This window comes from Mustelus asterias, chromosome 26 (genome assembly GCF_964213995.1).
Source record: "Mustelus asterias chromosome 26, sMusAst1.hap1.1, whole genome shotgun sequence".
Taxonomy (NCBI): domain Eukaryota; kingdom Metazoa; phylum Chordata; class Chondrichthyes; order Carcharhiniformes; family Triakidae; genus Mustelus; species Mustelus asterias.
Window position 1 is genome coordinate 45846555 of NC_135826.1, and position 25469 is coordinate 45872023.

The 25469-nt window shown below is 44.5% G+C and overlaps 1 protein-coding gene across 1 annotated transcript in view; it reads right to left on the reverse strand.

The window, feature by feature from the left end:
* The window catches only part of LOC144479668 (semaphorin-4E-like), a 98022-nt gene extending 73495 nt beyond the window's left edge, over positions 1-24527 (reverse strand). Inside the window, exon 1 of the mRNA XM_078198665.1 lies at positions 24393-24527. The gene's annotated coding sequence lies outside the window, so the exon portion shown is untranslated. The remainder of the gene's footprint in view (positions 1-24392) is intronic.
* Positions 24528-25469: the final 942 nt, after the last annotated feature.

Below are 25469 nucleotides of genomic sequence, written 5' to 3' on the forward strand. Positions count from 1 at the left end.
CGGGCAAGGGAAGTTCAGTGAGTGGGCGCATACGGTCTGGATCAGGGCCAATGACCCCGTTTTCCACCACGTATCCGAGGATGGCTAACCTACGCGTACGGAATACGCACTTCTCCCTGTTATAGGTCAGATTCAGGCGAGATGCAGTGCGTAGAAAGTGTTGGAGATTCGTGTCGTGGTCCTGCTGGTCATGGCCGCAGATGGTGACGTTATCCAGGTACGGGAAGGTAGCCCGCAACCCGTTCTGGTCCACCATTCGGTCCATAGCACGCTGGAAGACCGAGACCCCATTGGTGACACCAAATGGAACCCTGAGGAATTGGTATAGACGACCATCCGCCTCAAAAGCCGTATATTGTCGGTCCTCTGGGCGGATGGGGAGTTGATGGTAGGCGGACTTAAGGTCTATGGTAGAAAACACTCGGTACTGCGCAATCTGATTGACCATATCAGAAATGCGCGGGAGAGGATACGCATCCAGCTGCGTGTATCTATTAATGGTCTGACTATAGTCGATGACCATCCGAGGTTTGTTCCCGCTTTTGACTACCACGACCTGCGCTCTCCACGGACTAGCACTGGCCTGTATGATCCCTTCCTTGAGGAGCCGCTGAACCTCAGATCTAATAAAGATCCGGTCCTCAGCGCTGTAACGCCTACTTTTAGTAGCGATGGGCTTGCAGCCAGGTACCAGATTTTTAAAAAGGGATGGTGTCGTGATCTTCAGGGTGGATAGATTGCACGCGGGGCGCTTTGGGCAATTTGGAGGCTGCGGCTGGTTCCCTACTGCCAGTGAAGGGAGTGGCCCACCGTACTGTAGGATCACACTCCTCATGTGGGCCATAAAGTTTAGTCCGAGGAGAATTGGCGCGCAAAGGTGAGGTAGCACAAGGAGCCTGTATTGCTCGTAAACTGTGCCCTGTACCTCAAGAGTTACCATACATCGTCCTTGGATCAGTACAGACCGGGACTGTGATGCCATGGAAATTGTCTGTTTGGCAGGGAGAACCCGGAGTCCACACCTTTTAGCAGTTTCAGGGTGTATGAAACTTTCGGTGCTCCCACTGTCAAACAGACAATTTACAGTTCTGCCACTAACCTTTACCTCCATCATGGAATGTTCCAGTCTGTACTGATCCAAGGACGATGTATGGTAACTCTTGAGGTACAGGGCACAGTTTACGAGCAATACAGGCTCCTTGTGCTACCTCACCTTTGCGCGCCAATTCTCCTCGGACTAAACTTTATGGCCCACATGAGGAGTGTGATCCTACAGTACGGTGGGCCACTCCCTTCACTGGCAGTAGGGAACCAGCCGCAGCCTCCAAATTGCCCAAAGCGCCCCGCGTGCAATCTATCCACCCTGAAGATCACGACACCATCCCTTTTTCTAATAATTTAAGTCTGATGTACGAGGACCCTACCCCTGCTACGAACGCGTCTCGGGCGAGGTCTTGCATGTACTGCTCGGCGGAGACATCCTTACAGTCACAACCCCTGGCAAGCTGCAGGAGTTCATTGGCGTAGTCTTCTATGGTCTCGCCCGACTGCCGACGTCGTGTAGCGAGGAGATAACGAGCGTGAATCTCGTTGGGTGGCGTAATGTACCTATTCTTTAGGAGCTCGACGGCACCCTGGTAAGTGGAAGCTGCACGAATGGCTAGGTAAATCGTGTCGCTTACCCTTGCGTGGAGGACCTGGAGTCTATCACTGTCTGTAGTGATAGCTACCGAGGCTGCCAGGTAGTCCTCGAAGCACTTCCACCAATGTTCGAACGTGTTAGCTGCACCGACCGCACGTGGGTCCAGTGTCAGACGATCCGGTTTTAGGATCTGTTCCATATTCTCAGTTAATGTATTAAATTGATGCACCTCAATGAGCACCCGGAAACAAGGCTTTAGTACTGAAGGCTTTAATACATTAACAATGAAACTACTAACACAAATTCACCCGTTCAGACTGAAGGGGTCCTGCCGGAGCAGGGGGTCTTATACCCTGCCACCGGAGGCGGGACCCCACTGGAGTGTGCCATGATAACACTTAGGACAGGTAAACACCCTAACCCAACAACATAGTACAACCCCCATAACAACAACACCCTAGCCCAACAGTAACACAATAACAACCCCAGTGGTGAACCAACGATGGTTCACCACATTCACTCATGTCCTTTAGGGAAGGAAATCTGGCATTCTTATTAGGTCTGGCCTACATGTGACTCCAGATCCTCAGCAATCTTATTGACTCTTAAAATGTCCTCAGGCCCAGCCAGCGACACCCACATCCCATGAACGAAAAAAAAAGAATCCTTGGCCTGTGTGTAATCAAATTCCAACATTACACAGTGATTTCAGAAACACATCATTGATTTTAAAGCACACTGAGAACTCCCAAGATTTGTGAAAGTGCTATACAAATGCAAGTTATTCCTTTACCTGCAGTGATACACAGGGGGATTCAAAGCTAAGCGCATCCTTCAGGCAAAAGAGTTATATAAAAGGGCAGGGCAATGATTAAAACAGGGCCTGCAGACATGATACAGGCCCCATATTAAAGTCATATATTCTGACCTTATTTTTACTATAAATTTCTGTTTATTTTTAAGGAAACCACCTAGATAAACTTCTCAATTGTGATCATCTATTTTCGTTCATTTTGTTCTCGCAAGCATTTTAACATTCCATTTTCCGAGCCAAATCAATCACAATTACTGCCATTTTAGGAGGAGTGAAGACAGTCTACAACTGTACTTCCAGTAAAACTGGAAAAACATTGGGATAATATGCATATTCAGAACACAACACTCTCCTCCCACGAAATTTAGGAGATTCCACACACTAGAGTCAAAAGAAATGCCTGAATAAGTAAAACCCACAAACAAATTAAATCCCTTGGCGTGTTTTGGAAACCTACTGTACCCCTCCACAAGGATTGCAATGAAGAAGCTCACTTTGTGATTGCAAAATCACCAGTTTATAACTCTTATCAGCAGCAGTATCTTTTGTTCACAAATTAACGAGTTGAATTGAAAGCCTGTCTCCATTTTCACAATTCCAGGAAGTATTCTTTTATTAAGCCTGGAGCTCATTCATGGTGAACCCAACAAAATGGCTGGCTGGGAGTAAAGTTTCCATTTGCCACACGAGGTGTACGTTGGGGATGTATCAAGCTTAACCAAATCCAGTGAGTTCATACCTTGTTGGCAACAGCCCAAAATCAGGGACTTTCTTCTCCACGGCCACCCCACCCTCACATTGCGTGGAGAGGTAGTTGATGGACTTTAACTGGCTATAAACATTAAACATGCCTACCGCTCTACCGCCCGCCCACACTTCAGCAAATCAGACCACAAGGCTATGCTCCTGCTCCCAGCTTACAAGCAAAAACTGAAATGAGAGAATCCGATAAAGTCATGCAATGTTGATCTGAGAAATCAGATGATCTCCTATGGGACTGCTTCAAGTCAGTGGACCCATCAATATTTAAGAACGCAGCAACCAACCTGACTGAGTACGCCACTAAAGTAACAGACTTCATTACTAAATGTGTAGAAGACTGTGTGCCAAAGAAGCAAATCCTTGTATTTCCCAACCAGAAACCATGGATAAACAGGGATATCCACTGTTTGCTGAAATCCAGGTCTGAGGCATTCAAGACAGGTGACCCTGACCTACACAAGAAATCCAGAATCGATCGGAGAACCATCAAAGATGCCAAGCAACAGTACTGGACCAAACTAGAGTCCCAGGCTTGCCACACGACTCCCACTGACTATGGCAAGGTCTGCAAGACATAACAGGCTACAAGATGAAGGCATGTAGAATCGCCGGCACCAATGCCTTCCCTGATGAGCTCAATGCATTCTATGCACATTTTGAACAAGAGTTCAGCAAAAGCACGCCTTACGCCCAGAAGCCTCAGCCAAACCAGTATCCGAGGTCACCATCGCAGATGTCAGATCAGACTTCTTGAAAGTTAATCCACGGAAAGCGACTGGCCGAGATGGGGTACCTGGACGAGCATTCAGATCCTGTGTGGACCAGCTGGTGGGGGTATTCGCAGACATCTTCAACCTCTCCTTAAACCAATCTGAGGTCCCTACCTGCTTCAAGAATACGACCATCATCCCTGTACCAAAGAAAAGCCAGGCAGCATGCCTTAATGACTATTGCCCGATGGCTCTGACATCCATCATTATGATTTGCTTTGAAAGATTAGTCAAGGCATGGATCAACTCTTGGTGCGACGGCAATAATCTTTCCCTCAATGTCAGTAAAACAAAGGAGATTGGTATGGCTCCTGCTCTGACCAAGACCACAAGAAACTGCAAAGGGTCATGAACGAAGCCCAATTCATCACTCAAACCAGCCTCCCATGCATTGACTAAGTCTACACTTCCCGCTGTCTCGGAAAAACAGCCAGCATAATCACGGACCCCATGCACCCCAGACATACTCTCTTCCACTGGGAAATAAAATACAAAAGTCTAAGGTCACATACCAACCGACTCAAGAACAGCACCTTCCCTGCTGTCAGACTTTTGAATGGACCTACTTTATATTAAGTTGATGTTTCCCTACACCCTAGCTATGACTGCAACACTACATTCTGCACCCTCTCCTTTCCTTCTCTATGAACTGTATGCTTTGTCTGCATAGCTCGCAAGAAACAATACTTTTTCCCCTATATCCCAATACATGTGACAATAATAGATCAAATCAAATACACGCAGCCTACCTTTGCACATGTATCTGGTACCAAGTAGGAAGAATCTCAGCCCTTGGCAACAAGGTTATCCCTGTGGATCCAATTAATAAGGCAGGCTAGTTGGTGAATCATCAGCAATGTTTGGCGTACTGTGGAGTTGTTAGGCTTTGGGAATCAGTTATTGGGGTTTGCCACAGGGGATTTACGCTGTGCATGTCTCCCCATTTTGGTCATCTTGGAACTTTTAAGATCCTGGAGAGATTGAACTTACCCCTCTACTTAAAGGCGGGTAGCCTAAGGCAAGTATAACACCTGTAGGAGACACTCATCGTACACAAGACAACACACCACAAAATCTGAGTCCCTACTCCATCAAATAATTGTTCTACCAGTTATGAAGGCAGTGCTTCAGGAAAAGTTGCATGCTTCTCTACAACTTAATCATGACGGGCACTGAATCCTGGAAACATCAGGGCATGTTCACATATCCAGCAGAACTTTGCATACTAATATAAATCCTTGTACCTTCAAAATCTTCCTTTGAAGTATGCAAAAACACAGTACTGCATGGCATATTGTTAAATCCTACAGGTTGGAACTTTGTTCAAAATGTAAGCAGAACATATTAGATGTACAGGTGAGTCTGCAATAATACAATATACAAGAAGCTCAGGTGGTCTCTTACTGAGCCCAAGTGCTGTTGTGGAGCTCAAATTCTTAACCTTCTGACCCGGAGCTGAAAGTGCAATAGATGAGCCAAGCTGATTCGTACAACTAGATGAAATTACTGTTCCTTTTCTCTTTATGATCTTGACTGAAATCCAGCATAAATCAATGGGGTGGTTCCAGATTTAATTATCATGCCAATTGCAATGCTGTTCTCAGTGAACAGGGCTGCACAGCACAAATAAAGGAGTTTCAGAGTACTGAAAGAGGCGAGGGAAGAAATTGCTGAGGCCTTGGCCAAAACTTTTGGATCCTCTTTAGCCATGGGCGAGGTACCAGAGGATTGGAGATTAGCTAACATTGTTCCTCTGTTCAAGAAGGATAGAAGAAACAATCTGGGAAATTACAGGCCTGTGAGCCTTACAGTAGTGGTGGGGAAATTATTGGAGAAGATTCTTAGGGACAGGATGTACTCACATCTGGAAGAGAATAGGCTTATTAGGCAACATGATTTTGTGAAGGGGAGGTCATGTCTCACAGATTTGAGTTCTTTGAGGAAGTGACAAGAAAAGGGCAGGGCAGTGGATGTTATATCCATGGACTTTAGTAAAGCCTTTGATAAGGTTTCTCATAACAGGCTGATACAGGAGGTGAAGTCATATGGGATCAGAGGTGAGCTGGTAAGATGGATACAAAATTGGTTTGAGCATAGAAAGCAGAGAGTAGCAGTGGAAGGGTACTTTTCTAACTGGAGGTCTGTGACAAGCGGTGTTCCACAAGGATCAGTGCTGGGGCCTCTGTTGTTTGTAATATATATATAAAAAAATTAATGATTTGGAGGAAAATGTAGATGGTCTAATTAGTAAATTTGCAGATGATACAAAATTGGGGAGTAGCAGAGAATGAGGAGAATTGTCAGAGGATACAGCAGGATATAAATCGGCTGAAGACCTGGGCCAAAAGATGGCAGGTGGAATTTAGCCCAGACAAATGGGAGGGGGTGCGATTTTGAAGGTCTGCTGAAAAGAAAGTATATAATAAATGGTAGAGCCCTTAGAAACATTAACATACAGAGGAATCTAGGCCTGCAGATCCACAGTTCCCTGAAGGTGGCAACTCAGGTGGACAAGGTGGTCAAGAAGGCGTATGGCACGCTGGTTTTCAGTCAGGGCGTTGAGCATAGGAATTGGAAAATCATGTTGCAGCTGTAGAAGACTTTGGTTTGGCCACATTTGGAGTATTGTGAATAATTCTGGTCGCCACACTACCGGAAGGATGTTGAGGCATTGGAAAGGGTGCAGAAGAGATTTACCAGGACGTTGCCTGATTTCGAGGATATGGACTATGAAGAAAGGGCGAACAAACTTGGATTGTTTTCATTGGCGCCTCAGCGGATGAGGGGGAACCTGATAGAGGTTTACAAGATCATGACAGGCTTGGATAGAGTGGATGGTCAGAATTTTTTTCCCCCCTAGGTCAAAGGGTCAATTACTTAGGAGCATAGGTTGAAAGTGAGGGGGGGAAAGTTTAAAAGAGATGTAAGGGGCAAGTTTTTCCATACAGAGAGTGGTGAATGCCTGGAACGCGCTGCCGGAGGAAGTGGTGGAAACAGATTCTATAGCAACGTCCAAGAGGCATCTGGATAGATACATGATTAGGCAGGGAACAGAGGGATACGGACCACATAGAGGCAAGAAATTATTAGATTAGAGAGGCATCTGTGTCGGCACAGACTTGGTGGGCCAAAGGGCCTGTTCCTGTGCTGTACTGTTCTTTGAACCAAGGCACAGTTATAAGAATATTATTTTACTTAATAAAGCTTGTGAAAACAGGGAAAAGGTTCTAGTCAAAAATGTCCTTAAAAGTTTTGCGAAAAGTAGAAATAATCTTGCGATTAGAATCAGAATCCCTAGAGTACAGAAGGAGACCATTTGGTCCATTGAGTCTGCGCCAATTCTCTGACACAGCATCATTCCCAGGTCCACGCCCCCCTGCCCTATCCATTACCCCGCGCATTTACCCCAATAATCCCCCTTACCTACACATCTTGGGACACTAAGGGCAATTTAGCATGGCCACTCCACCTAACCTGCACATCTTCGCACTGTGGGAGGGAACTGGAGCACATGGTGGTGTGCATTTGAAAAATGGTGGAGGGAAGGAAGTAGGGTGGTTTAAACTTATCTCAGATATGAATGGTGTGTGTTGGCACAGATAGCTGGATGAGATCAGTAAGGTAGGGTAGGAATACTATAGAAATGTTTGAGAGAACATTAAAAATCAATTCAGAGGGAACCCCAGCCATTTGACTCGGTAAAGCTGGAGATATTGGAATATGGAACAGTAAGCAAATCTTTCATTCTGAATTGGATGAAATTTTTTTGGCAAGTTCCTGGAGCATGGGGGTATCACAGACAGGTCCAATCCTTTACTACCCTAGCTGCCAGTCACTTGAACTATTAATGGTCAATGGCTAGCAACCAGAAATGGGAATCGTGCTCATTTTCCCTTACCAAATTCAGGGTCAGAAACAAATTGTGCATTTGAACAGTCACCCCAACTACTTTGAACACAATGTTAAAATCTCGCATACTTTGAATGCTTTTCTGACATATTGTGAAACATCATTACAAACAAAGCAACAGCTATTTCTTAGCCTGCAGGCAGTTAATATACATTCAAAACATTCAATTCAAAATGCAAAAACAGACAAAGCAAAAATCAGCCTCCTGATATCAGAATATAATTTCCTGATGTAGAGATATTTTTGTTGTGCAATTGTTTAATTTGGGACCTTCCTTGTCTGTATACCTCATTAATACAGTGGGCAATGGATCAGGCAAACACCAAGTGAAACTGATCAATAGTTGAACAATTTCAATCTTATCATGGTGATCTTCACTGGAAAGATGCTCTTTGGTCTGCCAAAAAGTTGGTCTGGCACTGTGGTTAGCACTGCTGCCACACAGCGGCAGGGACCTGGGTTAAATTCCTGGCTTAGGTCACTGTCTATGTGGAGTTTGCACGTTCTCGTGTCTGCATCAGACTCATCATGGACTACTCTCCAGATTCAGTTGCATTCTTGGACACATGCATCTCCATCAAGGACGGTCACCGCAGCACTTCACTGTACCGCAAACACATGGATAACCTCACGATGCTCCACTTCTCCAGTTTACCACCCTAAACAGGTTAAAGAAGCCATCCCCTACGGACAAGCCCTCCGTATACACAGGATCTGCTCAGGTGAGGAGGATCGCAACAGACACTGAAAGACACCCTTGTAAGAACAGGATATGGCAATCGACCCATCGATCGACAGTTCCGACGCGCCACAGTGAAAAACCACACCAATCTCCTCAGAAGACAAACACAGGACACGGCGGACAAAGTACCCTTCGTCGTCCAGTACTTCCCTGGAGCGGAGAAGTACGACATCTTCTCCGGAACCTACAATATGTCATCAATGAAGACAAACATCTCACCAAGGGCATCCCCGCACCCCCACTATTTGCCTTCAACAACCACGCAACTCAAACAGACCATTGTACGTAGCAAACTACCCAGCCTTCAGGAGAACAGTGACCATGGCACCACACAACCCTGTCACAGCAACCTCTGCAAGACGTGCAGGATCATCGACACGGAGGCCATCATCTCATGTGAGAACATCATCCAAACTCTTGCAATTTGGATAAGCAGTGTCCATTCGTCCATTGTCATAGCATCTGCATGGTCTCGCCAATGTACCATGCCTTTCCTGATACGCTGCAGGAAAGGATGTCCCGAGGCATGGTACATTGGCAAGACCATGCAGATGCTATGACAATGGATGAATGGACACCGCTTGACAGTCACCAGGCAGGAGTATTCTCTTCCTTTTGGGGAACACTTCAGCAGTCAAGGGCATTCAGCCTCTGATCTTTGGGTACGCATTCTCCAAGGTGGCCTTCACGACACATGACAACGCAGAGTCGCTGAGCAGAAACTGATAGCCAAGTTCCACACACATGAGGACGGCCTCAACAGGGATCTTGGGTTCAAGTCACACCAACTGTAACCCCCACGACTTGCCTGAGCTTGCAAAATCTCACTAATTGTCCTGGCTTGAGACAATTCACGCCTCTTTAACCTGTACTTAACCTTCTCTCCACTCGCATTGTCTGTACCTGTAAAGACTTGGTTACCTGTTAAGACTCGCATTCCAACCATTATCTTGTAATTGAGTTTGAGTCTATATATGCCCTGTTTGTGAACCCAACTCCCACTCACCTGATGAAAGAGCAGCACTCCAAAAGTTCATGCTACCAAATAAACCTGGTCTTGAGACTTCTTACTGTGCCTACCCGAGTCCAACACTGGCATCTCCACACCCTTAGTTGAAAGGTCAGTTACGAGGGGACACAAGTTAAAAGTGAGGGATGGGGGGTTTAGGGGGGACTGGAGGAAAAACCTTTTTACTCAGGAGGGTGGTGACAGTCTGGAATGCGCTGCCTGGGAGGGTGGTGGAGGCGGGATGCCTCACATTCTTTAAGAAATACCTGGATGTGTACTTGGCACGCCATAACATTCAAGGCCAAGTGCTGGCAAGTGGGATTAGGTGGGCAGGTCAGGTCATTTCGTGCGTCAGTGCAGACTTGATGGGCCAAAGGGCCTCTTCTGCACTGAGGTATTCTGTGATTCTGTCATTCTCTGAACATGATCTATGCAGATAACCTGAATATCATTGCACTTTGTACGATAGTCACTTTGAAATGTTTGTAATGTTCTTTCAGATATTTTGAATAAAGTATATTTATACAACAAAAAAAACCCAACGAAGTATGTTATAATTCAGGTCAGAAACTCCAAAGTGCTTTATGAAGTCCACCTGGATCATAAGTTTTCACTTTGAATTTGGCTAGGGTGAGCACGAGATGCTTCACTTCGAATATGATTCAACTGACTCACTAAGGAGCTTTTATCAAACAAAATTTATTTAAGAATAAAGTTAACATGTATAGAAAGAAAATTAGCATTAACCTTGACCAATTACAAACAAAAAACAACCGTGATATTGTGTAACCCTTAATAAATATTTCTCAAACAAACTTCCCTAAACAAAACCCTTACCACAGGTTTAGCACAGAAATTACAAATGCTCACATGATGCTGGAACTTAATCCTTTGGTTGGAGAATTGGAACTCTGACTTCCCAGCCTTCTAACTCCCAGCAGCCCTCTTGATATACACATAGGTCAACTTGAAGTCAGAACAGCTTCCCAAAACACCACGGAGAGAGGGATAGGCTCTAAGTACTAACTAGCAACCCACAAACAACAGGGTTCTCACCCCAGGAAGGCCTGGGGACGTGCTTCCAGCTGGCCAGCAGAATCCATAATACCAGGGAGAGGGAGAAAAATTGCTTGCCACTTGACAACCAGGACAGCTTCCAACTAAACCAGCAGCTAGCAGCCACACTAAAATTGAAACCTTGAATGGTCCAAAACACGTGACCCGCCAACCAATCTTCCCCCTAACAACGAAGGGTCATAAAATAAATATCAGAAAGTACCTGAGACTTAAATAGACAAAACCCCATTTAAGCCATTGAAGCAATATACGGTCATTTAACAGACAACCGGTGCCACAATGAAACCAAAAGGCCAAACGAGAAAATGCTGGAAAATCTCAGCGGGTCTGGCAGCATCTTTGAGAGAAAAGAGCTGACGTTTCGAGTCCAGATGACCCTTTGTCAAAGCCAAACCAACCAAAAGGCCAGCTTACAAACTGCAGAGAACATTATTTAAAAGAAAACATTTCTTAAAGGTACACTAGTGTCACAAGTATTAAAAAAGGTCTATCCACCAGTTGAGATATAAAGCCAGACACTATCCAGTTGCTTATTAAAGATCCCATGGCACTGCTCAAAAGAAGAGGAAGGAATTCTAGTATCCTACAAATTCCTTCCTTAACTAACGCTGTGAGCTTTTTGTAGAAATTGTCCATATAGCATTCCACGTGGAGCACTTTGGAATGCTTCTAAAATGTGATAAAGTTATATAAATGAAGGAATCTTCTTTCTACATGGAAGAAAGGTGACCAGCAAGCCCCTATGTAAAGGTTTTCATCTGAAGTTTCTTTTCTCTTTAGAGCAGATGCATCTCCTGGGATAGTGTTATAAAAAATACAATTGTATATCCCCCAATTAAAATCTGTTTGAGAAAGTGCAGCACAAATGGTATCAGATTCAGGCAAATGCAGAACAGTTTTGCAACTTGGGTGGAACTGTTGCCTTATCAGCTAACAGAGTAATCTCTACAGTGTGTGCTTACACTCTGTACTCTGCAACTGATATATTCACACTTTTAAACTTCAAATCGGAAACAATATTTAATTTACAGATTTATTTTTATAAATTGTAAATGACAGGGAAAAAAGTTGCAACAAACTTCCTGAAACATTCTGGACATCACAAGTTATTGTGGTGTGAAGCACTCACGGAGCATTTGCTGGTGTTTCCATAGCGAGTAAGAGCTGTGGCATTTGAATAGGATTATTCATTATTATTACTTGTGATAATACAAGCGTATATCACAAAGAAGCATTCAATGAAAGGGGAAAATCAACAGGTTTCCTACTTACACTGAAATGCCAACAAGTGATCTCCAGCATTCTGTTTCTTCATGGGCAGGCATAAGTGAAAAGGAGGGGCTGAAGCAACTCCTGTTTCTCTTTAATTAGTTTTTGTAATGTAGACATTGTTAGCAAGATCAGCACTGAATGTCCATCCTTTATTGCTGTTGAGAAGGCGATGGTGGGCCACCATCTCAAACCACTGCAGTCCATCTGTTCTTGGGGAAGGAATTCCAGGATTTTGACCCAGCAGCAGTGAAGGGATAGCAATATAGTTCCATGTTAAGATGGTGCGCGATTTAGATAATGGTGGTGTTCCTATCTACCTGCTGCCCTTGTCCTTCTCGGTGGTTGAGCTCACAGGTTTAGGAGGCATTGTCGAAGAAGTCTTGGTGAGTGCTGCCGTGTACCTTATGGATGGTACATGCTGTAGGCATAGTGTGCCAGTGGCAAATGGAGTAAATGTTTAAGATGATGGATGGGCTGCCAATCAAGTTGCCTGCTTTGTCCTGGATGGTATCAAATTTCTTAAATTTTGGAGCTGTATTCATCCAGGCAAGTGGAAAGTATTCAATCACTTCAGACTTGTAACTTGCAGGTTACGAAAGGTTCTGTGGAGTCAGTAGATGTGCTATTTGCCACAGAATACACAGCTTCTGACCTGTTCTAGTAACTCAACTATTGGTGTGGCTAGTCCAGTTAAGTTTCTGGTCAATAGTGACCTTCAGGATGTTGATGGTGGGGAATTCAGTAATGGTAATGTCATTGAATATCAAAGGGGGTGGTTATAGATTCTCTCTTGTTGGTCATTCCCTGGCATTTGTGTGAATTTCCACAGAACAGCCCAATTCTGAATGTTGTTCACGTCTTGTTGCATATGGGACAGACAGCTTTAATATCTGAGCTGTTGTGAATGGAACTGAACACAGTACAAACAGTAGTGAACATTCCCATGTCTGACCTCACATCAGAGGGAAGGTCAATGGCAAAGACACTGAATATGGTTGGGCCTAGAACATTGCCTTGAGGCTGAGCTGATTGGCCTCCAGCAGCTATAGTCATCTTTTCTTACACTAGATATGCCTCCTGCCAGTTGAGAGGTTTCCCTGAAGGCCACTGATTTCAATTTCACCAAGGGTTTTTTATAGGAACAGCAGTAGACGATTTAGCCCCTCAAGGCTGTTTCACCAAGCATTGAGATCACAGCTGACCAGTGATCCAACTCTATACTCCTGACTTGTATCCCTTAATAACTTGGGTGAACAAAAATTTATCAATCTTAGCTTTAAAATTAACAAGTTACCTAGCATCAATGCCATTTGTAGAAGAGAGTTCCAATCTTTAACCAACCTTTGCATTAAGTGTATCTGAACTTCACTCTTGAAAGGCTTGTCCCTAATTTTCAGGCTATACACCCTTGCACATGAGCGGCGCAGGCTTGGAGGGCCGAAGGGCCTGTTTCTGTGCTGTATTGTTCTTTGTTCTTGCCCTAGACTGCCCAACTAGTGGAAATAGTTTCTCTAGATCTCTCTATTACTTAATATCTGAAAAACTTCAAACAAATCACCCCATAATCTTCTAAATTCCAGGAAATGTAACCCTAATTTGTATAATCTCATCCTTGGGAGTCCAGGGATGGGATTCTCCAGCCGTTCACGCCAGCAGCATTCTCCCGTCCTGCTGCACTGAACGGAGATTTGGCTGAGCGTCAAATTCTCTGCCCTCTCTGGCAGTGGCAGTGGGGTGTGAACAACCAGAATTCCGGCCCAGATATAATTTACTCATTAGAATGGTTCCATGGATGAGGAACTTCAGTTATGAAGAGAGAATGGAGAAGTTAAGACTTTTCCTAGATGTATTCAAAATCATAAGGGGTCTGGGCAGAGCAGAAAGTGTTCCCACTCATGAAAGGATCGAGAACAAGAGAGGATAGATTTTAAAAATTGTCAAAAGAAAAAGCAATATGAGAAAATATTTTTTCACGCAGCAACTGGAGTTTGGAATGCACTGCCCGAGTGTGTGGAAGAGGCAAGTTCAATTGAGACATTCAAAAGGGAATTAGACTTTTATCAGGAAAGGAAAAGTGTACAGGTTTATGGGGAGGAGGGGGGAAAGAGTGGCACTCAGGCTCAGTCGGAGAGCTGGTGCAGACACAATGGGCCCAATGGCCTCCTTTTGCCCTGCAACAATTCAGTGATTCAGGTAAATCTACACTACACTCCCTCAAGGCCAACATATCCCAAGTTGTGATTCTTGGAAGCATTCACAATTTTCCAGGTGTGGTCTAACTCGGCTTTATTTAGCTGCAGCATAACTTCAACCCCACTTGTATTCTAGTTCTCCAGACATAACGACCAGCATTCCATCAGCCTTTTTGATTATTTTCTGTACCTATTCATAGCTATCAACATAGATGGGCTCTCAAGTCTCTTTGATCTCCCGTTTCTAGCTTCTCGCCATAGAATCATACAGCACAGAAGAGGCCCTTCAGCTCATCGAGTCCGCACCGACACATTACAGACACCTGAACTCCCACCTAATCCCATCTGCCAGCACTTGGCCCATAGTCCTGAATGTTATGATTTGCCAAGTGCTCATCCAGATACTTTTTAAAGGATACTCTACCACCCTCCCAGGCAGCGCATTCCAGACAGTCACCACCCTCTGGGTAAAAATGTTTTTCCTCACATCCCCCCTAAACCTCCTGCCCCCCACCTTGAACCTATGTCTCGTCGTGATTGACTCTTCAACTAAGAAGGACAGCTGCTCCTTATCCATTCTGTCCACGTCTCTCATAATCTTGTACACCTTGATCAGGTCACCCCCTCAATCTTCTCTCTCCGACAAAAAGCCTACCCAACGTCTCTTCATAACTTAAATGTTCCATCCTAGGCAGCATCCTGATGAATCTCCTCTGCACCTCCAGTGCAATCACATCCTTCCGATAATGTGGCGACCACAACTGCACACAGTACTCTAGCTGTGGGTCTCAAAGTTCTATACAACTCCAACATGACTTCCCTGCTTTTGTAATCTGTGCCTCGATTGATAAAGGCAAGTGTCCCATATGCCTTTTTCACCACCTTACTGACATGCCCTTCCATTTTCAGAGATCTGTGGACAAACACGCCATGGTCCCTTTGTTCCACAGAACTTCCAAGTGTCCTACCATTCATTGAATACTTTGTCAAATTACTCCTCCCAAAGTCTATCATCTCTCACTTTTCAGGGTTAAATTCCATCTGCCACTTATCTGCCCATTTGACCATTCCATTTATATCTTTTTGTAGCCCAAGACATTCCGCCTCATTGCTAACCACCCGCTCAATCTTTGTGTCATCCATCAATTTACTAATCCTACCCCCACATAGTCATCAATGTCATTTATATAAATGACGACGAATAGGGAGCCACCAACACAGATCCCTGTGGTACGCCACTGGGCACTGGCTTCCAGTCACTCACTAAAGCAGCCTTCTGTCATTATCCTCTGTCTTCTACATCTGATGTGGAGATGCTGGCATTGGACTGGGGTAAACACAGTAAGAAGTCTAACAACAGCAGGTTAAAGTCCAACAGGTTTATTTGGTAGCAAAAGCCACTAGCTTTCGGAACAGGCTGCCCCTTCGTCAGGTGGGTGGGAGTTCTGATTACGGGGGGGGGGGGGGGGGGGTGTTTATCACCAATGGGGGGAATAGCGCAGACCAAGCTCATCGCCAATGGGGGGGAAATCACACAGACCTGGCTCATCGGCAAAAGGGGGGAAATCACACAGACCCAGCTCATCACCTTGTACAATCCCTTGGTACAAGTGATCTTGTTTGTAATCAGAACTCCCACCCACCTGACGAAGAGACAGCCTGTTCCGAAAGTTAGTGGCTTTTGCTACCAAATAAACCTGTTGGACTTTAACCTGTTGTTAGACTTCTTACTGTGTTCTACATCTGAGCCAATTTTGAATCCACTTTATCAAATTACCCTGTATTCCATGTGAATTTACCTTCTTTACAAATCTCCCATGTGGGACCTTGTCAAAGGCTTGGAAAGAGACCTTGGAAAGGGTGCAGAGGAGATTTACCAGGATGTTGCCTGGTATGGTCGGAAGGTCTTATGAGGAAAGGCTGTGGGACTTGAGGTTGTTTTCGTTAGAGAGAAGAAGGTTAAAAGGTGACTTAATAGAGGCATACAAGATGATCAGAGGATTAGACAGGGTGGATAGTGAGAGCCTTTTTCCTCGGATGGTGATAGCTAGCACAAGGGGACATAGCTTTAAATTGAGGGGTGATAGATATAGGACAGATGTCAGAGGTAGGTTCTTCACTTAGAGAGTAGTAAGGGCGTGGAATGCCCTGCCTGCAGCAGTAGTGGACTCGCCAACATTAAGGGCATTTAAATGGTCATTGGATAAACATATGGATGATATTGGAATAGTGTAGGTTAGATGGGCTTTAGATTGGTTTCACTGGTCGGCTGAAACATCGAGGGCCGAAGGGCCTGTACTGCGCTGTAACGTTCTATGTTCTATTCTTCTATTCTCTTGGGTGAAGATGGACGTGAAGTATTCATTCAACACTCTACATATGTCCTCTGGCTCCACCTTTCATCCCTAATGGGCCCTACTCTTTCCCTGGTTATCTTCTTCACATTGATATATTTATAGAACATCTTGGGATTTTCCCTACTTTTACCAGCCAGAGCTTTCTCATACCCCTTCTTTGCATTCCTAATTGCTTTCTTAAGCTCCACCCTGCATTTTATATACCACAATAATGCCTCCACTGATTTGCTCCCCTTGTACTTTTTAAAAGCCTTTATTTTCATTCTCATTGTATCCTGAACATCTCTGGTCATAGAAAGAAAGAAAGAAACCCTACAGTGCAGAAGGAGGCCATTCAGCCCATCAAGTCTGCACCGACCACAATCCCACCCAGGCCCTACCCCCACATATTTACCCGCTAATCCCTCTAACCTACACATCCCAGGACTCTAAGGGGCAATTTTTACCCTGGCCAATCAACCTAACCCGCACATTTTTGGACTGTGGGAGGAAACTGGAGCACCCGGAGGAAACCCACGCAGACACGAGGAGAATGTGCAAATTCCACACAGACAGTGACCCGAGCTGGGAATCGAACCCGGGACCCTGGAGCTGTGAAACAGCAGTGCTAACCACTGTGCTACCGTGCCGCCCTAGTTCTCATCCTCATCCCTGGTTCTCTGGGCTTGTTATTCCTGCCTATCACCCGAGAGGCTTGCACCCTCCCCATTTCCTTTTTGAATGCTCCCCACTGCTCTTCTGTAGATTTTCCCATTAGTAGCTGTTCCCAGTCTACCTTAGCCAGATCCTGTCTTATTTTACTAAAATCCGCTTTTAGAAAGTGTCCTATTTTACCACTTTTAGGTCAAAAATGGATGACCTCATATCTGCCTGCATTAAAATCAATTTACCATAAGTTTCCCATTCGCTTAATCTAGTAATACCTCTTTGTAGTTTTACACTTCCACCTACACTGCCACCAATCCTTGTGTCACTGGCAAATTTGGATGTTGTTCAATCCCATCTACTAAGTCATTAACAAATATAGTGAATAGTTGAGATCATTAAAGCAAATCATTGAATCTGCAAAGTTCATGAATTTCAACTTTAGCCAACAGGCTCTTACCAGGAACTTCAGAAAATGCCTTCAGGAGGTCCATATAACATCCAGAGATATTTCACTGTCACTACTTGAATCACAGCTTCAAAATTCAAATCAGGTTGCTCAGACATGACCTACCCATTACAAATCAATGCTGGCTGCCATATTCTATCAAATGTTGCCTTGATGTCAAAGTCAGTCGCTTTCACCTCACCTCCAGAATTCAGCTCCACTGTCCATGTTTGGACCAAAACTGAGAGCCGAGAGCCAGAAGGATCTGCCTAGAACAAAACTAAGCACCAGCGAGCAGGCTATTTGTGAATATGTGCTGCTTGTCAAAATCACTTTCCATCCCTTTGCTGATGACAACGTACACTGATAGGGCATAATTGATTGGATTAGATTTGTCTTGCTCTTTCTGGACAGGATACACCTTGAAGTTTTTTTCTGCTTAGTTGGATAAATTCCAGTGTTACTGCTGTATTGAAACAGCTTCAAAAGAGCTCGTTCTGAAACACAAGTCTTCAGCAGTAACCCAGGATTTTTTGGGGCCCGTGGTGCTCAACTATTTCTTGATATCACATGAAATGAAATTGTCTTAAGACTGGCTTCTGAGATTGTGGAAACATCCAGAGGAGGCATTTCTGGCAGAAGATAGTTGCAACAGCTTTGGGCTTTTATCATCAGCTGCATTTCACATTTTTGATTTCTATCTAGTAATCATCTGCTGCAAGATATAAATATGTAGGTATTTTCTCATGGCAGAATTTTCTGGGATAATTTCACTGTCAAATGGTCTGCCAACTAATTAGGAGAGGCAGTGGCATAGTGGTATTGTCACTGGACTAGTAATCCAAAGACCCAGGGAAATACTCAGGGTATTACAGCAGATGGTGAAATTTGAATTCAATAAAAATCTGGAATTAAAAGTCTAATAATGACCATGAAATAGTTGTCGACTATCATGAAAACCCATCTGGTTCACTAGTGTCCTTTAGGGAAGGAAATCTGTCATCCTTACCCAGTCTGGCCTACATGTGACTCCAGGGCTACAGCAATGTGGTTGACTTTTAAATGTCCTCTAAAATGGCCAAGCAAAGGGTTGTATCCAACCACTATGAAGTCTACAAAAAGGAATGAAACCAGCCACCCAGCATCAACCTAGGCACCGGAAATGACAACAGCAAATCCAGCCTTGTCGACATTGCAAAGTCCTCCTTCCTAAAATCAGGCGATTTGTGCCAAAATTGGGAGAGCAGTCCCATAGACTAGTCAAGCAACAGTCTGACATAGTCATATTCACAGAATCATACCTTACAATGTCCCAGACACCACGATCATCATCCCAGGGTAGTTCCTGTCCCACAGGCAGGTCAGACCCAGCAGAGGTGGTAGCGTAATGGTATACAGTCGGGAGGGTGTTGCCCTGAGAGTCCTCAACATTAACTCCAGACCTCATGAAGTCTCATGGTATCAGGTCAAACATGGCAAGGAAATCTCCTATTGATTACCTGTACTGTCCCCCCCTGAGCTGATGAATCAGTACTCCTCCATGTTGAACACCCTTTGGAGGAAGCACTGAGGGTGGCAAGGGTGCAGAATGTACTCCGGAAAGGGGACATCAATGTCCATCACTAAGAGTGGCTTAGTAGTACTATCACAGACCAATTTCCATCGACTCCAGTTTTGCTAGGGCTCCTCGATGCTACATTCAGTCAAATGCAGTCCTGATGTCAAGGGCAGCCAATCTCACCTCACCTCTAATGTTCAGTTCTTTTGTACGTGTTTAAAATCAAGGCTCTAACGAGGTCAGGAGCTGAGTAGCTCTGGCGGAACCCAAACAAAGCAGCAGTGAGCAAATTATTACGAAGCTAGTGTCACTTGATCGCACTGTTGATGACTCCTTCCATCACTTTACTGATGATCAAGAGTAGACTGATGGACTGATATAGACTGGCTGGGTTGGATTTGTCCCACTTGTGTATAGGTCATACCTGGGCAATTCTCCACATTTCTGGAGAGGTGGACAGTGATGTGGCAATACGGAAACACCTTGGCTAGTGGCGTCAGGTTCTGGAGCACAGGTCTTCAATAGGATATTGTCAGTGCCCATAGCCTTTGTAGAATCCAATGCCTTCAGCACCATCTCCAACAAGAGAGAATCTAATCATCTCCTCTTGGTGCTTACTGGCATTGCCATCACTGAACACCGCACCCCCCCCCCACCCACCCCAATCAACATCATGGGAGTTACCATTGACAAGAAACTTAACTGAACTAACCATATAAATACAATGGCTATAAGAGCAGATCAGAAGCTAGGAAACCTGTGGCAAGTAACTCATCTCCTGACTCCACAAAGCCTGTCCATTAGACACAAGTTAGTTCTCCATTCACCTGGATGAATGCAGCTCCAAGAAACATTGAAGAGGCTTGACACCATTCAGGACAAAGCAGCCCATTTGATTGGCATCCCTTGCTCAAACATTCGTTGTCTCCACTACCAAAGCACAGTAGCAGCAGTGTGTACAATCTACAAGATGCATTGCAAGAACTCATCAAGGTTCCTTAGGAGCACCACTACTATCTAGCAAGGACAAAGGCAGCAGATACATGGGAACACCATCACTTGGAAGTTCCCCTCCAAACCACTCACCATCCTAACTTGGAACTATATCGCCATTCCTTCACTGTTGCTGGGTCAAAATCCTGGAACTCCCTCCCTAACAGCACTGTGGGTTGACCTACACCACGTGGACTTCAATGGTACAAGAAGGCAGCTCATCTCCAAGGGCAATTAGAGATGGGTAATGAATGTTGGCCAAGCCAGCAAAGCCCACATCCCTTGAATGAATAAAGAATTTGGATTAGATATGCACAGTAGCTGTAAAGTTGTATTGCACCCAAAGTCAGCACAAGATAGGGAAAAAAACTGGGGAGCAAGTCTGAATATTGACTGGTTGAGCATTTTCATGTCAGTCTAGACTGCAAAGGAAGTCACAGCTAAGTGCAGAGCTGCCTTCAATCTGCAACTACATGTGTACTTTTCAGGAAGAATCAATATACGACCTCTAGCTAGCCCAGAGGCACTGATGCCACCCCAAATGTTGCCCATTTGGGAACTGGTTTATCAGACATGCTACAATTGCATTCATTGTCTTTATCCACCAATTTATTGGGAAATCCACACTCCAAATTTTCCTTTAAAAGTAACACCAGGCAATGTGGGAATGTTAACCCTCGCCAACCGCTTGATAAGTAAATGAACCATATAATACAGTATAGAAATTGTGGTTGGTGCAGACTCAATAGGCCAAATGGCCTCCTTTCTGCACTGTAGGGATGCTATAAATCGGAAAGATTCAGATCTGAACCTGGTTAGCTGAGTTTAGTTTAGCCGACAGTGATACTGGTTCTAGAATACAGCTTATACCCTTTGCTGGGAAGGTTGGGGGGTGCAGGAAGGGAAGGAAAGAGAGAAGGAACAGCATGGTGGCACCGTAGTTAGCACTGCTGCTTCACAGCGCCAGCGACCCGGGTTCGATTCCTGGCTGTGCAGAGTTTGTACATTCTCCCTGTGTCTGTGTGGGTTTCCTCCCACAGTCTGAAAGATGTACTGGTTAGGTGCATTGGCCATGCTAAATTCTCCCTCAGTGTACCCAAACAGGTGCCAGAGTGTGGCGACTGGGGGATTTTCACAGTAATTTCACTGCAGTGCGAATGTAAGCCTACTTGTGACACTAATAAATAAACGTCAATTAAATCCTGCATATATAGGGTTGAACTCAGCTATGATGCCCCTGTGGTAAAACAGCCTGTCACTCGTATGAAGAATATCACTTAGATTAATTATTATACTGAGTGGTACCAGCAGCTAATGCAATGCATTCATTGCATTAATTCATGCAGTTTGCTCCAACCCACAGGAAGATGTTTAGGCAGATTACAAAGAAGAACATAAGAACTTGGAGCAGGAGGAGGCCATCTGGCCCCTCGAGCCTGCTCCGCCATTCAATAAGATCATGGCTGATCTTTTTGTGGACTCAGCTCCACTTACCCGCCCGCTCACCAGAACCCTTAATTCCTTTACTGTTCAAAAATGTATCTATCCCTGCCTTAAAAACATTCAATGAGGTAGCCTCAACTGCTTCACTGGGCAGGGAATTTCACAGACTCACAACCCTTTGTGTGAAGAAGTTCCTCCTCAACTCAGTCCTAAATCTGCTTCCCCTTATTTTGAGACTCTGCCCCCTAGTTCTAGTTTCACCCACCAGTGGAAACAACTTCCCTGCTTCTATCTTATCTATTCCCTTCATAATCTTATATGTTTCTATAAGATCTCCCTTCATTCTTCTGAATTCCAATGAGTATAGCCCCAGTCTACTCAGTCTCTCCTCATAAGCCAACCCTCTCAACTCCGGAATCAACCTAGTGAATCTCCTCTGCACCCCCTCCAGTGCCAGTATATCCTTTCTCAAGTAAAGAGACCGAAACTGTACACAGTACTCCAGATGTGGTCTCGCCAGCACCATATACAGTTGCAACATAATCTCGCAGTTTTTAAACTCCATCCCTCTAGCAATAAAGGACAAAATTCCATTTGCCTTCTTAATTACCTGCTGTACCTGCAAACCAACTCCTTGAGATTCCTGCACAAGGACACCCAGGTCCCTCTGCACAGCAGCATGCTGCAATTTTTTTACCATTTAAATAATAGTCCATTTTGCTGTTATTCCTCCCAAAATGGATGACCTCACATTTACCAACCTTGTAATGATTTCCTAAAATCTATTGTCTGCTTAAGTGCAAAACGTTTTGCACCACAATGCTCAGATATATATTCAATATACAACATGCATTTTCAGAAAATATTCATTGCCCACTCCTCTCCATACATTTGACACAGCTACTGATACAACACCCCTTTACAAAAAAAAATTCAAAACACAAATGACCCACATCAATACATCCGATCACAATAGATTTTTATAGATATTACAGATGAAGCATCACAACTGTTTTTAAATGCAGATAATTGCAGGTCAGAAGACCAGTACGTATGCACCCTATTGCCAAATCATTGGACACATAGGACACAGCCGGGCAGAAGCATTCGTTTAGGGGTGGCACGGTGGCACAGTGGTTAGCACTGCTGCCTCACAGCGTCAGGGACCCGGGTTCAATTCCCAGCTTGGGTCACTGTCTGTGTGGAGTTTGCACGTTCTCCCCGTGCTCCGGTTTCCTCCCACAGTCCGAAGATGTGCGGGTTAGTTTGATTGGCCATGCTAAAATTGCCCCTTAATGTCTTGAGATGCATAGGTCAGAGGGATTAGCGGGTAAATATGTGGGGATGTGGGGGTAGGGCCTGGGTGGGATTGTGGTCGGTGCAGACTCGATGGGCCCAATGGCCTCTTTCTGCACTGTAGGGTTTCTATGGTTCTATGATCAAGACCCTCCAGTTCATTCACCAACCGTAACAGACAAGTAGAGCCTTAGCAATCCCACACAAGACTTCAACAACAGCTTGCATTTAAATAGCATCTTTAACAACAACAACTCATATTTACAAAACACCCCCAACATAAAACATCCCAAGGCATTTAACAGGAGTGTTATAAAAACAAAGTATTACACTCAGCCACTGGAGGAGATATTGGGTCAGATGATGAAAAGCTTGGTAGGTTTAAATGAGCGTCCTAAAGGAGGAAAGAGAGGTTTAGAGAAGGTATTGCAGAGCTTTGGGCTTTGGCAACTGAAAGGAACAGCCACCAACGGTGAAATGATTAAAATTTAGGATGGTCAAGAGGCCAGAATTAGAAGATTGCACTCTATAGAGGGTTGTGGGACTGGAGGATTTTACAGAGCTAGGGACAAGGGAGGCATGAAGAGATCTGAAAACAAAGATGAGAATGTAAAACATGTCTCAAATTTATTGGACTGTTAATAGGATAAATGACAAAATTTGACAAAAGGAGATATTAGGACAAAAAACTTCATAAATACATGTTCAAGACCACAATCAATGCCTGGATAAAGTACCTACTCTACACTCAGCACGAACCCCTAGACAGACCAAAGACAGCATAAAGCTCCAGAAACTTAAGTTACTTATCCACTTCAACCACCTGAACACAGGTTTACTTGGTCACATCTACCCAGACAGATCTCGTTCCCCATACCCAAAGAACTTTTAAGACCAACTAGGTAGCAGAAAAGAGATAATCTTTTTCTAGCTTGAATTACAGATCTTCTCCCTATCAATCCCCACCACCCCCCTCCCGCCACAAGGTAGAAGTTACTGTCAGGTTCCTCACCCCCATCCCACATACCTCCAGAGCCCCGTTTGACGGCTACTTACTCAACCAGTCGATAAAGCAGGGTCACGTTTCTGTCAGAAACGCAGTCCCCGCCCTTGGCAATCGACAATCTGCGCCGAAATCGTCGAATGAAAATCAAAACCACCCGGCGCCACTACTGCCCTTCCCACCCCCACCCCACGAGTGGACCCGCGAACTCCGCGGGCAGCAACCGCCGAGCGCGAGCCCAGCCTCAGCCCAACGGCCGGAGCCAGGGAACAAGCACAGGTAACTCAACAAGCACCCAACTCGCCAACAAACTTTGTTCATTGTCACAATTCCAAATACCAACTTAACCAAAGACAAATCTACAACTTCAAGTCGTTTTTTAAAACAGAAACAGCCTGCCATATCCAACTCACCTGAAACAGGTAAATCAGATTAACTTAGTCAACAAGAAAGTGTTTACCTGAGATTGCTGTGAGCTCCATCTTATTTTCCACCCATTTAGACTTACTTTTTTTTTTAAAAAGAGAGAAATCTTGATTCAAGGTGCTAAACTTTACATATGGGGGCTACCACTTAGTTGTGCTCACTTACTGCCAAGACCAATCCTTCGTAACTAACTTAAAAGCAATAGTAAAAGTCCAACAAGATTCCCACAATTCAAACTGGAAGTTCTTGGTGGCAATTAGAATGGACTTCATACGCCATCAGCTGGAGAGGGATGAAAGCGACGGGGTCAAAATAAATGGCTTGCAAATAAAATGTCAAATCAATTTAAGGAAGAAGAAAAAGCAAAATACAGCAGATGCTAGAAAACTAAAATAGCAGAGAATGCTGAAAACATTCAGCAGCATCTATGGAAAGAACAGGAAAGTTGAGATTCCAAGTGGGATTCTTTGTCAAAACCTGGAAGGTAATACCAATGAACAGTTCTGCAAAAGGAGGAAAAATGCATACACAGCTGAATCATAAAATGACAAAAAATGGAATCAAAAGAATCAATTGCATTTATATAGAAAAGCAAAGTACGGCAGATGCTGGAAATCTGAACTAAAAACAGAAAATGCTGGAACTACTCAAAAGGTCAGGCAATGTCTGTGGAGGGAGAAACATTCTCCTGCCATGTGTGTCCCAAGACTGGAAATTCCTGCCTGAGCACAACAGACCTTTTAACGGTCCGCCGAATTTTCTGTCCCATGATTCCTGCACCGGGCGAGTCAGCAGAATTTCAGCCAAGGTTAATTGTTTCAAGTGTGCCGGGCAAAGCTGTTTTTCTCTCCACAGATGCTGCTAGCTTGTTGAGTATCACAACACCAGGTTGAAGTCCAACAGGTTTATTTGGTAGCATGAGCTTTTGGAGCGCTGCCACTTCATCAGGTGAGTGGAGAGTTAGGTTCACAAATAGGGCATATGTGAACCCACTTTAAATTGGTGTTGTAAGACTTCTTACAGTGTCCATCCCAGTCCAACGCTGGCATCGCCACATCATTGCTGAGTATTTTAAGCACTGATGCAGAACCTTTTGCAACATTAAAATATT